At 42.0% G+C, this 18,140-nt stretch overlaps 1 protein-coding gene across 1 annotated transcript in view; it reads left to right on the top strand.

The window, feature by feature from the left end:
• Positions 1 to 18,140, top strand: part of LOC139340536 (protein phosphatase 1 regulatory subunit 29-like) — a 236,834-nt gene that overhangs the window by 174,131 nt on the left and 44,563 nt on the right. Inside the window, exon 4 of the mRNA XM_070976414.1 lies at positions 1,147 to 1,195. The gene's annotated coding sequence lies outside the window, so the exon portion shown is untranslated. The remainder of the gene's footprint in view (positions 1 to 1,146; positions 1,196 to 18,140) is intronic.

Raw genomic sequence — 18,140 nt, 5'->3', positions numbered from 1 at the left:
AGTGCACGTGCCTCACAGCAAAAAGGTCGCCAGTTCGATCCCCGGGTCGGACGGGGCCTTTCTGTGTGAAGCTTGCATGTTCTTCCCCTGCATGCGTGGGTTCTCTCCAGGCACTCCGGCTTCCTCCCACAGACCAAAAACATGCTCATTAGGTTAACTGGTGACTCTAACTTGTCCTTAGGTGTGAGTGTGAGCGTGAATGGTTGTTCGTCTGTATATGTTGCCCTGCGATCGGCTGGCGACCGGTTCAGGGTGTACCCCGCCTCTCACCCGTTGACAGCTGGGATAGGCTCCAGAATGGATGGATGGATATGTTTCTGTTAGAATTAGCTTGGTAACTTAGCCAGCACAGCTTAAGAATCAGCACCCTGGTCAGCGGCAGTGACTTTCTTCTGCTTTAAACAGCACAAACATTTCTGACAGTCAGATGGACGCCAAGACAAGTCTTCAGAGCCTCACCAGTCTTCCCTTTTCCCAAATAATGTACAGCACAGGAGGATTTGAAGTGTTTTCAGTCTTTCTTGCCCTCATGCTCCGTGTCGTACTGATCCTATTACACTGATTCATACTGGGAGCAGCTCACTGCTGCTGCAGACTCACACTGAGCAGTCTGATGGTGCTTGTTTAGGAAAGTAACAGTCAAAATTACGCATTCGCTCTCCTTTCCCAGAGCTTCCCAGCATGCCTCTGAGTCCAACCAATGGTCTGTACGTCATCGGTCTATTTCTCTAACCGCTCACCTACTGCCACCCCCTCAACATTTTTCAGCTTGAACTGATGTGTTCCTGATAATGAACAACATCAGGCTGTTTTGCTAAATGTCACAGGGTACTTTTAAGCTGCTTATTCACATGCGAGCTGAATCCCTTATGAGGAAATCCATTTGCTCATCACCGCAGAATTATATTTTCATGTGATTTCTCTGTGATTGTGTGTTTCTGCTTTGTTTCGCCATGTAAAGCCAGCCCAGCTGCTTCATTTCCATACTCAGTTCTCTTTGATGTAGACAAATGCACCAATCAGGAACACTCTCTTCTAATTATCCTCCACTCACCGTTGTGTGTCAGGCAGGGACCTGCCCCTTCTTCCATGGATGACACTGATGGTTGATTCAACTTGTTCTTTTTTTTTTTCTGTTTATTGCAGGCTTTCATCGCTGACGACTGGCAAACGATCTGAGGACATCAAATTTGAGGTAATTATTCCCATTGTCTTGTGCTCTAAAGAGGCACGGACTGATGCATGAAGATAAGACACACCTGCGTTCTACAGAGGCAGAGTTTGTCCAATATAAGGGACACGACATCTATAGGAGTTTTTCTGCAGAGTGACGTTATGTATCCATTGTGCACTCTAACTGACACAGACAGAAGTTTATTCTCTCGGGTAAAGTGACCACCCTCCACACTTGAAGATCATCCGGTCTGATCCCTACAGTAGCCTGAGCATCCATCTTTGTCAGTGTGTCCTTGACCAGAACACATGTGGCTCCCTGCTGCTGTGAGGGTGCTGATCCTGCAGTGTGTGTGGTGACATTAATAGCGAGCTTATGAGAGTTATTACTTAAGGCCATACCATGCAGCTTTTCACATTGAGGTAATTTTGGAATTGCTTGGCTTCATTACTACTTGTGCATTAACAAGCTGTTGGATGTTTTGGGTCACACGTTAGGTGACACAGCTGTTACCGACAAAGCTCATTAAATGTACATGGATGTCAAATGTCAGTTGGGGATGTTAGCTGGTGCATTTTTCATCTCATAGAAATATCACAAAATAACAATTAACTGTAGTTTATTGTTTGGCTTCTACAAAATATGCAAATTATTTGCTAAAATAATGACTTTTTCATTAAGTTGCATACCTAAAGTTTTTGTTGTGCTATAAATATGTTATTTTTCTCCTTGAATTTTTCTCCCTCTCCAAAGCTCTGTAAAAAATTTTTAAAGAAAATCTACCTTCATGTTAACACCTTCACACAGAATATGTCCTTCATTTTTCTTCTATAAAGATGCCATTTCACTTTTTTTTTTTGAAGAGTCCCTGGCTTTGTCTGGTACTGAATAGCAGACTTCAGTGAAGAATTATTGTGTATGACCAGCTAGTGATTTTGCTCTCAGTGGGGTTATAATGGGAAATTGTGATATTAATGTCAACTGGCAGCATATGAGCTGCTATTATTTCTGAAAAGTGCATGTTCAAGAGATGGAAGTTTTATTTTTTCGACGGGATGAGAATCCCCCCCGAACCAATCCCCAAATAACTGACCGTGTGCTGGAAATGTCACAGAATCTGCATGCTTCACTGATGCCTCATCTTACTGAATGCTATGAAAGAGCTCAGATCTGCTCTTTTGCAACCTGCAGGTGGTTGTGCAGTCACTTACAACCATATGAATCTATGCAAAAGTGGAAGCCTTTTAAGGTCACTGAAATGCAGACTAATCTCTAAAATCTGCACCTCGCAATCAGGTAAAAATGATCACTGTGTGACAGAATTTATGGAATTATAGGCCATAACTGCAACTGCAGGACCTCCTTTAGACTTAAGTGTGTTTGTGTTATATGTGTATGTTGAAAAGAAACATGTGAGGCGAAGTATTTATATCACACAAAGAATTATGTTCTCAAGAGCATGAACCGAATAATGAGATCTTGGCCAGGATGACAGACTCATCCAAGCAAAATAACAGAAATGGGTGAGGAAAACTGATAGATTACACCAATCTGGGTCTTGATAGAGATTTGTAGCACGAGAGCACATCAAGAACATATTTCTCAAAGCATCTTGGCAATGTCATTGAAACCTGCAGCTACACTTTGACAGTTTGACAACAGAATTTCAATTTTAGCACACTGGTATACAACCGTGATCCCAAAAAAGTTGGGACACTGTGTAAAACATCAAGTAGACAGATTGTGATAATTTACTAATTCTCTTCTATCACTCAATGGTGAGTTAACTAAGCCACACTAGCGCCAGTGGCAGAGTGCACTTAGACACAGCGTTGGTTTCAGCTCAACATTATCATCATCATGCTAAAATGGTCACACTGACAATGCTAACACGCTGATGCCAAGCAGGTATAATGTTTACCATGTTCACCTTTTTAGTTCAGCATGCTAGCACTAAAGCTTAAGAGAAGAATGTCATAGAGAAAAAAAATAAAAGAAATAAAAGGGACAGAGGCCTCAGTCTGTGATTGACAAGTGATCTTAGTGGAGTTTAGCACAGCGTTGCCAAAATGAAAGAAGCGAGGATTTCACAGATTACCACTTTAAGCGTCAAGAGCAGAAACGCAAATGAGGCATAATGACCCCCTGCCCTGCCAATAATAGAAACGTAACATTTTGGAAAGAGTCTCTTAATACATTGATCACTATGTATTTTTTCCCCCTTGAAGCGCCGACAGCACTTGTCACCTGGGCTGACAGGCCTTCTGTTGTGTCATATTCCCTGCTGTGACAGATGTGTGGATTGGCCCCCATTGTGTCACTCCCAGTATGCAGCTGAGCACCATTGATCTGCAGCTATTGAGCCACAATTGCACTAATTAGTGTAGTTTTGAAACACCATCCGCACCGAAAAGGATAGAGAGAGAGACAGAACGCTCTCAAGCATCTCACAGCAATGGCTCATCAGATGTCACCATATAAGAAAAGAAGAAGTAAAGTTTCTCCAGACTGAGGATGTCAGAAAGACTAGAAAATGCCTGCAGCAAATACAGACCTCAGTAAACTGTGCAACAGTTTAAGTTATTTTAACTCCTAAAACATGTGGCTCTGCACTGTTGTGGAAGTCTTTGGGGGCAGAGGGCCATAAAATCCACTTTAGGGCAAATAATGAAGAAAAGACCCTGGGCTAAGTCAGAGGGTTGCAACAGACGAGATAGACGCACCTCAGCTTATTTCTTCTCTCGAGCTATTTCAGCCTAAACCATAAATCATGCTGCAGCCTTAAAGAAGTGAGCTGGCTGACCCAGTTTATAATTTAGTCCAAAGTTTCTCTTTTTTTTGAGAGATTTTTGTTTTAACTTGAGATTGGCACACGTCAGACAGCAGCCTGTATTTTCACAAGGTTGTTGTTTTTGTAGACTTGGTCATGGTGGAAAGGTGGGCTTATTAAAATGAAGAGCTGTGTGGGTTTTTGTGTACTGGCCACAGCCGCTGATATAATCACAGTCATACATAACTTTATTTCAGATCTGTGAAATTTCTGTTCAACATTGAGCTCCATCAGCCTCCAGACAAACTGATTTATCTGAGCTTCTGGGCCGTTTCAGGAGAAACAGTGGCTTCTTTAGTTCGTTTTCCATCCTTGTGTATACAAAATAATAACTACAGGTGACATTTGTAATGTATAACAAGTCGCATTTTTGTGTCATGAACAGTAATTCGGCAGCAGTGCATGGAAAATCCAATATTTGGTAACAGGTAGACTTAATGTAATGAAGACATTGTTTGTACAAAAACAAAGTGAAGGTGCAGCACAAGACAAAATATTATGGCCTGTCCGTTTCATTTTTTGTGATTAAAAACCAGTGGTATGCTATTTGGGAAATACAGAGAGCTGAATGGATCAGCACCGGATAACAGATGAGAAATGGTGCCACCACAGCGTTTCTGGCCAATTTCACCAGGTTAACGTTATGTCACTTGGACCATTAAGATCAAGCAAGTATTTGGTCATGTTGACAAGAAGTACATACTCAGAAAACCATTATATCACTGCAGTTTTATCAGTAAAGTTATAGCCATTGGAAATAGGCTGAATACAAACTTTCAGATCATCATATGACTCCTGTACAATCAGAAATCTTCTTTAAACATCACAGAGTTTTAGATGAGGAGGACATTTAACTCTCTTAAACTCACTGAGAACTTAAAGCCACAAAAACTAATTATGAAGTCTTGAATTTCTCTGGAAATGGGAACTAGAAAGTTTAAGTCGACTCTAACTTCTAAAAAAACCCAAAAAACTTCTACATCATATCTATCTCCATCAAGTTAATGAAAAAAGATCAGCTGAGTTCACTAAACTCCATGATGAAGTCCTACAGTCTACTCATGCATAATATGGCACGTACTGTCAACACACAATACATTTACATATTCATGCAAGCAGATGTGCAGACACATAATGAGAGTAGGCTATGCACTACACTGCCACAGTTTTACACACACACACACACACACACACACGGACTTTGGAGGTAAGACAGGTCAGCAAGATTTGAAGAAGTTAAGGGGAAGAAGGACGATGAAGGGGGAAGACTTGAAAGGGAGAAAAGAGAGAGAGAGAGCAATTTGCTTGTCGTGCTGCTGTCATCCTGCCAAGGCAACTCGGAAATTTGCTTCATCTATATTTAGCAACAAAAGATAGCAAGAACCTAATGCACACACACACACACACACACACACACACACACACACACACACACACACACACACACACACGTACAGACCCACATTTACGCCCTCACGTACACACTCATTGGCAGAGCAGTGATTTGCAGCAAACCCATGATCAAAACAGCGTGGTCAGCTGTATCTTTACACACACGCGCACACACACACACACACACACACACACACACACACACAGACACTCGCACAGTGGCTGGTTGTTGACAGTTCGGTCTGAAGTGGATTGTGCTCATTAGGTGGGGTTGCAGATTGCTTTCTATTTATAGCCAGCAGCAGGCAGCAGCAGCAGCAGCAGCAGCAGCAGCAGCAGCAGCAGCAGCAGCAGCAGCAGCAGCAGCATGGAGGTGTTTGAAGTAGCACAGGCCTCCGGTGGGCCATGCTAACGAGATGCATCCGGAGCCGATCGCTCTCCGAGCTGCAGGAGTTCAGCTCTGATGGTTAGCATGGTGTGGGTTAGTATGATTCAGGTCAGTTATTTATAGCAGACTTTTATTTGACGTGATTTAGGTTGTATAAGACGGGGTGGATAAACAGTCTATAGCGATATATATGATGATATGATGATCTGTAGCAATGAGACAGATGTTTCTGTCTTTTGCCAACAAACATTGGAGCAGGTGTTGAGGCTTGAGTGCTTTTTGAGACAATGCTTTACCTTTTATATATATTAATATTCTTCTCCAACTTTCACAGATAGCCTCACGGTGTTTGCATAAAGTGTGTGGACAAACTTCCACTAAAACAGCTTCATAACTTGACCGGAGGCCCATTCTGACTGAAGTTATTTGTAAAGGGAAGGTAATTTTAACATTACCTTCGCTGGTCACTGATTTGAAGCCTGTCTGAAGCACATATGGGGGTAATTTTTCACACCCACCAGAGTAATAATTAAAGGCACAATTTTCTACTGTTTTTCGGCGAACCCGCTGTTCCTCCTGTAATTTGAATCCCATCCAGAACGTACTTGTATTTTAAATTGGATCTTTGCTTGTCCTACTTTTTTTTTTTTTTAATCAGCTCAGCGTGAAATTTAACGTTAGTGTGAAAATGAGAGGAAGTGAAAAATGTTTTCGCAAATCTAATTGATGGGAACATGTTATCACCAAACACATGGGCCTATTCAGGAGCAAACATGATGGAAAAAAAAGATGAAGAGAGCAAGTCCACGCAAAAGCTCATTAAATGGGCTGATGTGACGTCAGCTGTAGGTGCTGGTGTTCTCTTTTCTGCCTTGTTTTAGCCAACATTTGCTAGCATCTTGGCATTGTGTCTCATGTCTGTGTGTTCAGATTGGACTGAGTTATGAGTCCCAGGAGGACTGTGATTTTTGACTTATTCATCTCACGTTTTATCTTTACATTACCTTCAAGTCTCGTGTGCCCCCTGGGGAGGCCTTTTGTGTTTGCTTTTGGCTGTGTCAGTTGGCTTTTTACTGACCATATGTGGCTTACCACATGGGTTGAGATGTGGTGACTCTACAGGCCACGGCGTATAATTCACATCACATACTTAACATATTCATTGAGCCCTTGAGCTCTGTATGAAAGCATCTGCATTTATTTTTTTCTCCACTTCTTAATTCAGGCCTTTGTTACCTGCCTGGATATCATGTCTTAGAAATTCAGGCAGAACTTCATGTTTCATGAGGATAAGATGATTATCCCCAGCCCTAATGTGTTAGGATTTTAAATTTAGGCTACAATATTGTGACAAATATTAATAAATGCATATATTAAATGTATATAAATGTATATTTTAGTCTCTGTGTGGCCCTTGTACAGTATACTCGCCTGAAAGAACTACATCAGGCTTCACGAACATGTTCATGACTTTATGGGACATGGCACTATATTGTCATTCAAAGGGGATTTGTGTCAGCGGCTGGCAGTGAGGCGACTGAGGCTATCAAGGAGGCTAATGGCGTGATTGTCAGAAGGTCAAACAGTGACCGGAGAGCATTCAGAGAATAAATATCTGCACCAGACAGCATCAGCAGCAGCCCTCTGGACAGAGATCCTGACAGAGTATTTTCCCTACAATAACAGATTTTCATCTGCATCTCGATGGGTGGCACGGTGGCACAAGTGGTAACACTGTCGCCTCACAGCTAGAAGGTCCCGGTTCGAATCCCGCCGTGGGCGCTGGTGGTGTGTCCTCCACCATGCCTTCAGTGCCTGCTTGAGGAAAAAGGGGGCCTTTCTGTGCGGAGTTTGCATCTTCTCCCCGTGTTCACCCGGGGTTTCCTCCTTCAATCATCCCCACTAAAAACATGCGGGAAGATCACCACCTGACCAATTGTGACGGCAGAGAGTTGGGTCCCCGGGCACCGCTGTCAGCTGGCAGCCCACCGCTCCTGGTCTGCCGCGGAGGAAGGACGAACTTAGGATGGGTTAAATGCGGAGGAAGAATTTCATGGAAGCATGTGCATTATTTGTTGTGTTCTTCAAAAAGCATGGAATGTGCATGTGTGTGATTAATAAAAGTAAAGTTCTTCTTCTTCTTCTTCTTCTTCTTCTTCTTCTTCTTCTTCTTCTTCTTCTTCTTGATACGTCTATAAATGTGAACAGTAAGGGATAATCACAAGTTGCAGGTGCTTGCAAGTAAATGGACAAACAGAACTGAAAACCACTGAACAGGAAGCGGGTAAGACCCATTTAAACACCTGGTTTGCATTAACATTGAGATGTCCTTCGCAGCTTGCCTTGGTTTGCCATTTTCTTCCTAGAGCTCCACTCTGGCTTTACGAGTGCCTCAGCCTCCGGCTAGATGCAACTTTTCAGGTAGTCAGCTCCTCAAGATGACTGACAAGTGTTGGAAAGAAGTGTTGGGACAGGAGCTTGAACATCTAACTGAGAGGGATGAAGGTGGGAACATCAAAACGCACCGTGCTGCTGACTCAAGGTGAAAAGTTGAACACTGGGAAAGCATTGCAGTCGCAGCCAAATAATACAGGAGAGAAATGGAAATATAAACAGCATAACATATCACAACAGAATGTGTGAATGCTGCTGGTGGAATGTGTGAAACCTGGCCTTCAAGAATACCTGCACCCCGACGAATAATCCGGCTTGTTAAATATGAAGTTAATATAAAATCCTGAACTTGGTTTCACAGACTTGTCGACTGTCAAAACTACTAGTCAGCACTGTGTTTTTCATCTGTGGCTTTAGCACAGTGCAGTAACAAACCAATGGCAATGCATCTGCAACAGATATGACATAGATATGCAGCTGGAGCCGGTGTAGGTGTTTGTTGACAAGTCACTGCAGACATGCAGCGCAGAAAGAAGCATGAGCGTACGTCCCAATGCTCGACTACAATCAGCTGCGTGGAAGCACATTGACAGAGCCGGCGTGGATGTTTGAACAGTCATTTTATACGTCATGCCATGTCACATAAACAGAATTTAAGATATTTAGAGAAGGAAAGGCTCTTGTTTTCCCTGCAAGAAAACTAAATTGTTACTGTAGTCAGTAACAGCAACTCCAGCTCATGCAAGCATCCTGGCAGTTTAGCCCAATGAGATTGCTGCTGTGGCACAGTGCAGCAGGTAGTGCGCCTGCCTCACAGCAAGAAGGTCGCCAGTTCGATCCCCGGGTCGGGCAGGGCCTTTCTGTATGAAGTTTGCATGTTTTTCCCATGCATGCGTGGCTTCTCTGGGGTTACTCCGGCTTCCTCCCACAGACCAAACACATGCTCATTAGGTTAATTGGTGACTTTAAATTGTCCTTAGGTCTGAGCGTGAATGGTTGTCTGTCTCTATATGTTGCCCTGCGATCGGCTGGCGACCAGTTCAGGGTGTACCCCCTCTCTCGCCCGTTGACAGCTGGCATAGGCTCCAGCCCCCCTGCAACCCCGAAAAGGGATAATCGTGTATAGAAAATGGATGGATGGATGGAAATTGCTGCTCATTTGTAAGCAGCCTCTCAGAGCCAGTCAAGGAGTCTGCGTTTCACCTACCCCCAGGTTGGTTACACCAACATAAGGTAATCTTTTACTGGTTGTATTTCAGATCTTTTGGGGGGAAAAAGAGAAGAAAATCTTCTGCAATTAATCACTTACTCAACTACTTACTCAACTACTCTCCTCCTAACACTTCCTCAGTGAAAATATGGCTCAAGGCTCTCTGCAATGAACCTGAGCCATAGAGTATACCAAGTCTGCACTTTTCACACTCTTATCACCAGGTTTTTGACATCCACGTTGCAACCAGTGTTGACACCCAGAGGCAACAGGCCTCCATGGTATTACCTGTTGACAGGAACATCAACTGCACAAGCCAGGAAAGAATCCTTAAGGTTCAAAGCTGTATCAGGATATTCATATTTATTTATTGTGTTTGGGTTAGCTGAGTGCACCTAGGTGTTTTAATCTTGGCAAAATGAAGACTAATCTTTTGATTAAGTATTTAAACATGATGAAAACAAGGGAATCATGCTTTTACATTGAGCATATTTCAACATTTGCACATGCTCTTTGTATGAATATAAGTCAGTCTCCCTGTTTGCTGCATTGCTCATCTGTTCTATTCAAACTTCACCGACACCTGCCGTCTTTTTTCTTAATGTGCAGTTTACAAAGCCAACATTTATTCATCCAAACTTCCATTTTTCATTATCTTCATCACAGAGCTGAAAAGTTCTGAAAGAAATGACACATAATTACTTGCAATAACTATAATAACTCTAGTTACACCAGGTACTCACTGTCTGTGTTAATGCAGCCATTCACTTGCTCATGTCGCCACGTTCACACTTCTTGGTAGAAAAGCTGATCGCTGCTATGCACTGCTGCTAATTAGATTGTCCTGAGAGGAGAAAAGACAACGTTTTTATTCTTCAAGTTTCCCTTTGAATGGTTCAGTGAAAACTTGAATCCCTTCATTTCTAAACAATGTGAAATTTTATGAGGTTTTTTATACCAGTCATTAAATTTCTCAAGTATGAAATATGGGATGGTGGTTGAAGTTTGAGAAGTGGCCTTGTGACTAGATGACAGACTGAGAATATGTGTATGGGTTAAGGAGCAGCAGTTTTGTTTTTATTTGACCTTTATTAAACCAAGACGGTCATCAGAGAAGACCAGTGAGGCTGTTTAGTGTCCACCAGTAAAGGCAGTGGATGTAGTGGGCATCTGCCAGCTCAGTCAACTATCCCTGGATACATGAAAGATGGTACAGTCAATTTGTTGATCTTGTTGATCTAATGTTTTACTCACTCATCCTTTTAGAGGCAAGGCAATTTGGATATAAATCAGGGTTTTCTTAATAAAACAATTCATTGAACCCAGGAATCACTTGACAAACATTAGTGATGTTTATTCCTTTGAACTTAAGACTCTACAGCATGATCACGGGGACAATGCTAACATGCTGACGTTAGCAGGTATAAATGATTGATTGGATTTATTTATGGATTGTCAGACAGAAAAAAACAAGTTAAAGTCAAAGCACGTGTTTCTAACATGGTCCCAAGACAGTGAAAACACAAATAAGCACAAGATGTTCAACATGCAAACTAAATGACACAGTCTTGTTGTTTACCAATGTTTACTGCGTTCATCATCTTAGTTTATTGTCTTAGTGCTAACATTTGCTAAATAGCACCAAACACAAAGTAGACCTGAGGCTGATGGGACTATTAGTATTGGATGCACTGAAATTATGAGAGTATTATTGGAGTGCACTGAGGTTATTTCCTCAACTGCACCAGTTTGAAATCAAGGTGACTGACTATGAATCTTAATCTTAATCTTAATCTTAATCTTAATCTTAATCTATGGGAGGAGTGCTGCATTGGAGGGTGTGGGGATGTACTGCAGGGTTCACAGGAAACATAAATGTTAGCACCAAATTTCATGTCAATCCATCCAATTGCTGTTGCTCCTCTGCAAATCATCAATGTCTCTATCATATTTTGTGCCAATCCATTTCTTAGATGTTGAGATATTTCACAGGATAAGGGAATCCTGAATGACCTAAAACACAAGAATGTTAATCTCATGGTGGTGCAAGAGCAAAAATCAGGGGCTCACCAAAGTCAGTAGGCTACATCCCATGGTGACCGTGGATATATGTACAAAATGTCATGGCAGTCCATCCAATTATGCTTCAGTCTGGACTAAAGTGGTTGACTGACTTATTGAGGTCTGCAGCATCACAGATGCTCACTGGTAACGCTAATGTCTCACTTCAATGACTCACTTACACCGAGCACTTGCACTGACATTTTTGAGCTTGAGTGCTCTTATTTTTGGAACTGTCAAGAGGTCAGTCAGTGCTTTCGAGGTAAAGACCCATTGTGTGCTCAGTGCTGTTTTATTCAAGCATTGTTAGTCCAGGTAAAGGCAAAAAAAATAGACAGCTTTTGTCTCAGCTTTGCTGTTTGGAGCCTCGGGTACCTTGACATCAGCAAGAGAGGAGGCCCAGTCAAGAAATGTTGACATCTCACTCACCACGATACTATGATTTCCTGTTTTTCTGTTGTTTGTTATTCCCTCTCTCACTTTTTGTCCTCATTTCCTTTCTGCTTCCCCTCCAACATCTACATCTTGTCAACTATGAAGTCATTTTTTTTAACCCATTCTCCTTATTCTCATCCACCCACTCACTCATCTTGTTATCCTTTACTGAGGTAGGTCTCCTCCTCTGTCACCACTCTCCCCCTTGACCTACTTGGTGTCAACATAAATCATGCACAGTGTGCAAACTCAGGATCTGATATAACACTACAAACCAGATAAGAGTGTGGAATTTACAAGGTATTAAAGTTCCCCCTCTCTCCTTCTACTGCACTTACCCCGTTCTCTCCAGGAGTTGTTAATCCCTGCTCTCCCTCCGAGGCTGATAAGAAGTGGGATAGGAGAGGGGATAAGAGAGGATAACGCTATACACTCCACCTTTGCACTGCAATCACTCACACATATAGAACAAGTGGATAAGGTTAGACAGTTTTCACTGAATCCTTGAACTGAAGAAGTGAAGAAGAAACGAGTCAATGTCAGATAGGAAAAAAAGAATCCAGTTTATTCCTTAACTAACGTCCAACTAAATCCAGCTAAAGTTTTAGTTTATATTTTTATTGCAAATCTTTGCATCTTACCTGCAGTGTCATAACTGCCATATTCCTCGTGCTTTTATAGCAAATTATTCAGAATCACAAATAGAGTCCCTCACCCTTTTACATGTCACCATAACTGATGTGTTTGCTTGAGAGCTTCTGTAGCGTAACCAATCATTTTTGTGTTTACATCAAAGGAATATTTTACCACTAATAATGCAGAATTCCAGTAGGTACATTACAGTTATGACTGCCTTATCTCTATAGATTTATATCTTGAGGAATCAATGTCATTCTGCTTGCACAGCTTGTCATATTGTGCCTACACATATCAGAATTAATTGCACACAAAGTTGAGAGTCTGAGACGAGCCCAGATTGCATGGCAACTTGGTACGTTTACCTGGCTGGTTGTTGCTACATACCCTTTCTGATTCTGACATATTGCCTAAATCCCACAATTTTGTCCTGGCTTACTGCTGATGTTTTGAAACTTGACATAGTTTTTGCTTAAGATCAGGTGCATCATCCATGAAATTTGGGGTGTTGGAGGCTTCAGGGACAGGGAGTTGTGCTTCTGTTTTCCTAATAAAGTGCAAACACTGTACTGCATGTACAGTCACAATAAATCAATTTTTGGAAGGGTCACCTCGCTGTAAAAGGCTAAAATATTAACTCAGCTACTAAGGTGCACAAAACAACTACACAAGCACAACATTGGGCCATAAAAACGTGCAGTAGTTCTTAACAAACTGGACAGTTCTTATCATCAAATCAGGTTTTCTACCCTTGTTTTCACACACTTCCACACTTACTGAAAACTGTTGGTGGTGCACTGACAGTCAGCTCTCCCTGTTGGGCTTCAACTAGCTCTTACATTGTCCTGCTGTGTGCTGCCAAGAGGGATAGCCAACAGATAGCTGGGCCGTATCAGTGGTAGTGCGGGCCTCTGCCTCAGCTTGCTGTATTTCTATAGAGGTGGACTCTGAGATCATGTTGTAAAATGTAAAGTAATCTATACAGTCAAAAATCTGTGCATACTGGGAGGCTGCTTAGCTTTCCAAAATTAATTTCTCGACTCCAGCAGCAGACTGAACTGCAGCCATGACCACAACAAGAGCAGAACACAGAATCCCAGCCAAGAAATCAATATTTGAACTGCACACTGCCTGTGCATCCTTGACTGCTCACTGATGTCAGAATGTGCCAGTAGACAGCAACAATGAAAAGAACATGAGAGAGCGCTGAGCATGTTATATGCATACCACTGTATGACCAGTACATAGGAGCAGAGAGCTCAAAATAAAACTGCTGTTTTCTCCTTGAAGGACAAAAGGTAAACTAGCTACTGTAGAAGGAGCCACTGAGGTGAGATCAAGGTGAGATTAAAAACAAGAAGCAACAGAACTACATGCAACTGCACAACATCCATATTTGCTCTGTCCCTCTGTCCCCTGCTTTCCATCATCACAAGCGCTGCCTGCAGACACACACTGCCCTACTTTGGCTCAAGTCGTACCCCTGCTAGAAACAGCCGGCGTGAGCACCACAGGGCAGAGGAAAGAAAGCAGCACTCGGCTGTTGCCTTGCAGTGCTGTGATTAGACAAAGAGTCAGGCAAAAGATCTATTCTGTGTCACCAGTCCTGCTGGAAGGATATGGGACAGTTTACGTGTAAATAAGCCTCTGGTCTTTCAGTGCTGCCACACTAATTTCGCAGTTCAGTTCAGCTTGGTTTCAGCTAATTTCACTGAAGAGAAGTTTTGATCAAAAGTGCAAATGTTATATTAAGTCATGCACATTTTCCTGTTCATTTTGAGCCATTTCCTAAATTGGAAAGGCTATAAAAGCAACAGAAATGTGTTCTGTGTTGTAAATAATGATCATTTAAGTTGCAGCTAACATTGTTTTAATGTAGTAGAGACTGTGCAGGAGGAGGAGTGTATATGTGGAGGGACAACATGATGAGGGTGGGGTTAAGGATGGCACAAAGGAAGATGGGAAGAGGAAAACATTTTTGGAGGAGAGAAGAATGAAAAAAAATCCATTGGCGAAAATAGTATAAAAAATGAGAATGATACTATTCACCTTGACAATATGCACACATGGAGCAAGAAGCAAACAACATTCAGAATCAAAAAGGAATATTTGGGCTGTGAACAAGCAAAAGCCAGAGGGAAAGTCAAAGGTTTCCTCCTGTGAGATGAGTCTGGAGGGAGAGAGGACGACATGGAATGAAGAAAGAACAATCGGAGATGGACTGAAAAAGGAGCTATAAAAAGGATGTAAAAGAAAGAAAAAAAGAAGCACAGAAGGTGGCGTAGAAAGGCCAAGAGGGAGAAGAAGGCGGCATCAGACAGAAATGTCAGTTGCCATTGTGTAAAATACCAAGAGGGAGGAGAGAAAGTTGGATGGACAGAGGAAAAAAGATGGGTGCTAAAGGAGAAGAGATGAAAGACAATTTAAGTGAAACGAGAGTTAGATTGATTTAGAAAAAAAATACTAACAATGATATGATTTTTAAAAAGTAGAAAGAAGAGAATTGATGGAGGAAAGCATAGAAAAAAGAGCAAAGTAAGAGACAGATAAGAGATGAAGGGAAAGCGAAAGAATAAAAAAGAAAGGAGGTAGATAGAAAAAAGGTCAGTGAGCGACTGAGAAGCAGATTAAAATGTCAGGGAGGAGTAAGTAAAAGGAGAGGGCGCCTCTCTGAAACCCAGAAATCCAAAATCACCTTCACTCACTTTCCTAGGGTGGGTGGGAGGGAGGGAGCGGGTGAGGAAGGCAGGCGAGGAGAGAAAAAGAAAGATTGAGATATGGAGAACGGAGGAGCAGTGAAGAGGAAAAATAGGAAAGACCATGAGAGAGTGTGTGCAAGCGCACATGTGTGTTTTCATGAAACAGCCATTTTCAGGCTGGTATAAATCATCCTGGCACCATTACAGCAGACTCCCAGAGAGGAGGCCACCAACCCAATCAGTCCTGCACAGCATCCCTGTAGGCACATTGGCCAGCGCGCACACACACACACACACACACACACACACACACACACACACACACACACACACACACACACACACAACAATTACCTCCACGCAATGTTCTTGCAGAGAGTGATAAATACTGACAGCGCTACTTGAAAAGTCCAGTTTTACAAGCTACCAAGTACTTTGGATTGCAAGACACGAGGCTGCAGCAAAGCTGAAAGCAATACAGTCTCAGCATTAGCAAAATACAATTTTAAAAAGGAAGATATCTGTTAACAAAATTAAAATAGCAATTTTTTTTTTTTAACAACATTTTTGCCCCTGGAGCCAACTCAAGACATCTGAGTGCTGTGAAATTACATTCTGAACTCGGGCCAATTATAGCTTGCACTGCTGCACATCCTGCGTGATGTGCAAAGGGGATCAGGTAGGAAAGGCAAGAGGCCGACTTCCAGGATCACAAATGTGAAAGCATCACTGAGCACGTTGTAGATGCAAAAAAACAGGAAACCCACAGAGAATTGTCACCCAAATCTGCAGCTCCCCCTTCAGCGTCAAGATGTTGTTTTGGTTCACTCTTACCAGTGGCCATGTTTCCATCTATTGTCAACTGAATTTTAAGCAAAATTTTGAAATATTGCAAAAAAAAAAACAAAGACAGAAAATGCAATCGGTATAAGCTACGCTATGCATGGCTATAATAAACAGAGTAGAAGAAGAAGAATATAGAAAACCTGAAATGGCATGAGAGAAGAATGGAGAGAGGTCTGCAGGAATTTGTTTCGTCTGGCCTAGTTGTAATTGTTCTTTCACGTCAGCCGGTACTGGTCATGTTTCAAGCTGTCCAGAGATGAAGATAATGAAGACGAAGACCGTTACAGGAATATCCAGGAAAACGACAACAGTGGAAACAGCTTCTTCTTTTTCCTTGTTGGATCTTGTACTGGAAACAGCTGATCAGTCACGTGAGCTATGTTCCTTATGTCAGAACTTGTTCACCAAAGGTGTTTCTATCTTGCCACATCTTGCCCTCTGGAGCCGGTAGAGACAAAAACACAGCTAAAAGACAGTGAACGCTGGACTCGGATTCACAGGTAGACAGAAATACCACTGAATGAATGACCTGTTGAACACACAACTGTTTTCTGCATGTTTTAAACTATGCAGCAAAGAGGCAGCTAAGTGTATGTGGATAGTGTATGTGAATAAATGAAACACCACATTCGAGTTTAATTATAAAACTCTATCTGAATGCATTCCTTCAATTATTGCGATATTGTTTTTTTCTAAAGTCATTCCCAGAGCCTAATTCCATCTCACCAGCTGTGTTGATTATAATAAACAATAGATTTAAAACACAGATGCATTGAAATCTCTCCTTGCTCGTAAAAATGCTGCTCTTTAGCCGCCCAGCTGCTGCCCACACTTCCTCCTCTTCACTCAACTAATTGTTGCATCCGTCTGCTTGTATTAACTTGGATGTCTCTCTTCCGCTCTGTCTTACAACTTTCATTACGACTTCTCACTCTGAATGGATGGATGAAGGGGAAAGGTGGCAGGCAGAATAACACATTACAAAGACCAAATACAAGTGCAAGCCTCCAGTCGTGCCCTCTGCTCTGCAGCTTTATTAACTCCCCATTAAAGAATGGAAATCTCCAGGGGACAAATTATGTCTATTGGAAACTTTCAGTCGAATATCCAGAACAACGCTGGTGTTTCATTTCACAAACTGCCCTCAGCTTCCTGAAGTCTTCTATTGAAGCAATGACAAACAGCTTGAACCAACACTTTGATTGTGAGTCAAGCCTTGATATTAATTAAGGCAAGAGGTCAGATTTAAGAGGCGACAGTGCTAATACCACACCAGACTTACTGAAGTTCAAAGCTGCCAACAGTCAGTCATTCGCTATCAACACCTTTTCCGCTCTATTATGAACAATATTGTTTTTAACACATCCTGCCATAACAGGAGACTAATTTGCATATTTAGTTTTGTCTGTCATTGCAACTTTTCACTCAAGGTCGGACACGTAAGTTGGCCGATATTACAGGGGATATGACATTGTACAAGTACGTGTCTGGTTTAAAGATTTCACCCACAATTAAAACAGTAGCCACAGGTGTCATAAAATAAGTATGCATGTATATCTCTGTATGTATCACTGCACTGTGATGAAGAGCATCACATTCATTTAGGTTTTCAGTCGAGATAAGACTGTACTGCAACCAAAATATGTATTTAATTGAGTTGATATCCAATTTTCAATTTTCAGGTGAAATGTGTGTGTGTGTGTGTGTGTGTGTGTGTGTGTGTGTGTGTGTGTGTGTGTGTGTGTGTGTGTGTGTGTGTGTGTGTGTGTGTGTGTGTGTGTGTGTGTGTGTGTGGCGGGGGGGGGGTCAAATAATCTGAAACTCCAAAAGTTTGATTAAATCATACGTTTCACTAGAATTTCATAGTTTAATGTTTAAATGTATATTTACTTCCTGAAACTAGACGTTCTTTGTTGGTATCTACAAATGTTTCCGACGCTGTAAATATAACTTGAGTCAGACTCCTCGCAGCTCTGCCTCTTTTTTCTGTTTCTTTGTCTCCCCACTCCATCTGTCTTTGCTTCCTCTCCCCGACCTCTCCCTTTCTCAAGGGCAGCTAACAAACACAGCCAAAC

The sequence above is a fragment of the Chaetodon trifascialis genome, chromosome 2 (genome assembly GCF_039877785.1).
Source record: "Chaetodon trifascialis isolate fChaTrf1 chromosome 2, fChaTrf1.hap1, whole genome shotgun sequence".
In the NCBI taxonomy this organism is placed as follows: domain Eukaryota; kingdom Metazoa; phylum Chordata; class Actinopteri; order Chaetodontiformes; family Chaetodontidae; genus Chaetodon; species Chaetodon trifascialis.
This window is presented reverse-complemented; position numbering and strand designations above follow the sequence as displayed.